Source organism: Mus pahari, chromosome 18, assembly GCF_900095145.1.
Source record: "Mus pahari chromosome 18, PAHARI_EIJ_v1.1, whole genome shotgun sequence".
Taxonomy (NCBI): Eukaryota; Metazoa; Chordata; class Mammalia; order Rodentia; family Muridae; genus Mus; species Mus pahari.
Genome location: NC_034607.1, coordinates 3878600 through 3882458, shown reverse-complemented (window position 1 = coordinate 3882458; position 3859 = coordinate 3878600). Strand labels below are relative to the sequence as shown.

General features: G+C 43.5%; 1 pseudogene across 1 annotated transcript in view; it reads right to left on the bottom strand.

The window, feature by feature from the left end:
* Nucleotides 1-1742, bottom strand: part of LOC110336004 — a 10966-nt pseudogene extending 9224 nt beyond the window's left edge. The window contains exon 1 of the transcript XR_003842466.1: nucleotides 1694-1742. The product of XR_003842466.1 is annotated as a serine/threonine-protein phosphatase 1 regulatory subunit 10-like (transcript). The remainder of the gene's footprint in view (nucleotides 1-1693) is intronic.
* Between the last annotated feature and the right edge of the window lie 2117 nt (nucleotides 1743-3859).

Below are 3859 nucleotides of genomic sequence, written 5' to 3'. Positions count from 1 at the left end.
CTGTATACATAGCTCTGCACCAATTGGGTGCCCATGGCGACCGGAAGAAGGTGGAATCCCTGGACCCAGAGTTGGAGCTTAGACTGCTGTGAGCCACTGGGTGGGTGCTGGGGCTCAAACCCAGGTCCTCTGGGAAACCAGGAGTCAATGCCCTGGTTTGCTGTTTGCTTCTTTGTTTAAACCTTGGATCATCCACCTAGGAGCAGGAAGGAAAGGCATAGAAGGAGGAAGATTCAGAGTTGAGGGTGGACTGGAGCATTTGGGTAAAGTCCCTAGGAAAGGAAGGCGTGCTGTCTTGGTTGCAGTCGCTGTGATAAAGTTAAAGGTGAAGGGGCTTACTTAGCTTCCAGCTGCAGCTACAGTCATGGCGAGGCAATCCAGGCATCCGGAGCTAGAAGCGGTTGGTCATATCATGTTTACCCAACCAACCAGTGAGGACTGAATGCAAGCAAGCTGGTGCCCAGCTGGGTTTATCTGCTCAGATAGTTCCGTGTGTGTGTGTGTGTGTGTGTGTGTGTGTGTGTGTGTGTGTGTGTGTGTCTAACTCTACAGTTCTGGTGTTTACAGTTATATGTGTGGCCTTACCCAGCTTTTTTTAATTTAAAAATCTCTCATTTGGGTTGCTGGCAAAATGGCTCAGCGGGTAAGAGCACTGACTGCTCTTCTGAGGGTCCTGAGCTCAAATCCCAGCAACCACATGGTGACTCACAGTGAGATCTGACGCCCTCTTCTGTCGTGTCTGAAGACAGCTACAGTGTACTTATGTATAATAATAATAAATAAATAAATCTTTAAAAACAATTTCTCATTTTTATTTATGTATCTGTATGTATGCACACTCGGGGGGAGGTGCAAAGGCCAAAGAGGGCTTCAGATTCTCCAGAGCTGGACTTGCGGGCGGTTGTGAGGCCTCTAACATGGGTCCTCAGAACTGATCTATCTAGTCCTGTGAAAGAGAAGCAGGCACCCAACTCTAAGCTGAGCCATCCCTCCAGCCTCTTGATCTCAAAAGTTAAAATGTAGGGAAAACATTGAGCTCTCTGTAAAGGGCCTGGTGCTTGTTGGAGACAGGAACAAAGTTGAAGTGATGGAGTCTTGAAGAAGTTAAGGAGAGCTGTGCCCACAGTTTGGTCTCCCACAAGGTGGGCCTGTGTGTTTGTGAGGGCTGGAGGGTTGCTGCCCCCATGTGGTCAGTACTAGGAATAACAACGTCAAGACACCTGCAAACCTCTTAGATGGTTCTGGTGAACGTCACCCAATCAGGGCCATCATCCTCTAGCTGTGTCCATCCTCGTTTGTGGAAAACGTTTTGGGGTGCCGCTTGGAAGGAGTATGACACTGGCCAAGGACAAGGAAGTAAGAATCTGGTTTTAGGGTAGAACGAAGAAGTAGGTTCAGATATCTTGATCATCCTTAGAAACAGCTGTCACCGGAGGGATCATGGGGCTGTGTTTATTGTCTTACTTGTTCCTTGACTGTTGTTGTTAGTTCCTTAATGTACTGCTCGCCCTTAATACTTGCATGCAATTTAAATGGCATAAAAAGCAGATTGGGAAAATTAAATTTGCCTTTAGTCTCAGAATGGACTGGGGTCATGCTACAATGTTGTCTGTCTTTTGTCTTTTTAATCCTCTCTCCCGCACTGGAGAACCTGTTGACTGACTGAACGGGCTTGGTCAGGTGGCTCCCCAACCTTGGAGCTCCAGTAAGCGGGATACAGTGATGGACACCGCGGGAAGCATGTGCAAAGGAATGTAAAGAAGATTTGGGCCAGCGGTGAATAAACCTTGTAGAAGGGCAAGGTAAAGGTAAAATGTGTTTTGTGTATGTGTTTAGAGAATTGTGGATATCTAGAGAAGCGAAAGTAATTCTCATAGGTGCTTTTAGTCTTTGGACCCTGACTAGAGATAGTTTACCCCTGAGACATGAGAGAATGGGCTTGAGAAAAGCAGTCCTCTCCAACTATCTGGGGATGATTTGGCGAAAGAGAAGGAAAATGAACATAAGCTGTTTCAGAGCTCTCCTAGGGACAGGAGGAGGTCCGGAGTCGTCCTGCCTCCTCTCTGGCACCTACTGGAGGAATGCTTGGTTCTGGGTCTCTTAGGTAGGATATCTGGGTCCCTTTGGGACATCTAATTCTCTTCCCTTTCTGTCTATTGTCTGCCCTTGGCACGCCAGTCCGTCCAAACTGACTGCTTTATGTTAAATCCATATTGTCGTTTTGTGGTTTGATTGATTGTTGTTCTGTGTTTCATGTTCAAAAGAAAAAAATGGTTAAACCTTTATCTGCACTTGAGTTAGTTTTAACTCACTGAGAGAGAGAGAGAGAGAGAGAGAGAGAGAGAGAAAAGAAGAAGAAGAAGAAGAAGAAGAAGAAGAAGAAGAAGAAGAAGAAGAAGAAGAAGAAGAAGAAGAAGAAGAAGAAGACAGTCTCAATTGATTCTGCACCTCTACTTAGGAGTCGAGCACAGGAGCTTCTCTGAAAAGCTGCTCTTAAAGGGGCAGCAACTTCTCAAGGTCTATGGTAAGGGAACTGATGTCTGTTTCTCCTAGAATAATCTATGACTCTTATTGTGACTGTAATTATTGGGTTCAACAGGTAACAAGGAGCTCCTCTCTTGAAATTACAGCTAGAAAAATTAAGAATTTTACCTGGTATAAATTAGTAAATGTATACAGCCATTTCATTTTTGTTTCTGACTGGTTTTAAAAATATAAATATGTTCTACAGGTCTTGGTTATAGATTATTGGCTTATAAGTTATTGTGTATGATTAGAAATTTGTGACATTCGTAACAGAAAGTTGGCTGAAAACTGGTAACTGGGTTGGAGTAATTTAGACCTACAACATGTGGCATGATCCAACCCATGGAAACAGGTCTCTAAAGATACACCTAGGGAGGCAGAGGCAGGCAGATTTCTGAGTTCGAGGCCAGCCTGGTCTACAGAGTTAGTTCCAGGGCAGCCAGGGCTATACAGAGAAACCCTGTCTTGAAAAACAAAAAAACAAAACAAAAAAAACAAACAAAACAACAAAAAAGCAATTTACTAATTAAAAACAAAGATACGCCTAAATTGGGTAATATTCTATGTAATTCTTATCCTAGAAACCAGACTTATAAAAGATAGAGTTTAGGGCAGTGTCTGTCTCTTGGAGGTATTGGAGGCTGCACCGTCTTGTGTTTGTGTGCAGGATTGGGCAGCCAGACTTTGTAGCATGGAGGTGACTCATCTGGTGTTTTTTGGAGAGACTGGATTGTTGGAGGTTGAGCTTTGCATTCCAAAGTTTTTGCGTGCTCTCGGCCACTGTCTCAGAGTGACCCAGGCTCACTAACTGCAGTTCAAAAGTAGGGAGACACTTAAAAAGTTTGTAATGTGAAAGTTATGCTTTTGGTGTTGATTTTAAAGAGAATGGATTGTTTACACTGTTAAAATTAGGTTTTGCTTCCCAAAATTGTGGTTGTGCTCTGGTGTTACAAGAGAAACTTAAAATCTGAACACAGGCTCAGGATCCTGACTCGTACGTATTTGTAATTAAGAAAAAAAATCTGGGGCTAGAGAGATGGATCAGTGGTTAAGAGCACTGACTGCATTTCAGAAGGTCCTGAGTTCAAATCCCAGCAACCACATGGTGGCTCACAACCATCCATAATGAGATCTGATGCCCACTTCTGGTCCATCTGAAGACAGCTACAGTATACTTAGATACAATAATAAATAAAATCTTAAAAAAGAAAAGAAAAGAAAAATGTGGCAGGTGGGGATTGTTGCAGGGTTTGCGAATGTAGGGGCATTACAATCTGGCCTGCCTACTCCATATAGAATTATTATGGATTTGGAGGACTGTTTTTTTTTTTTT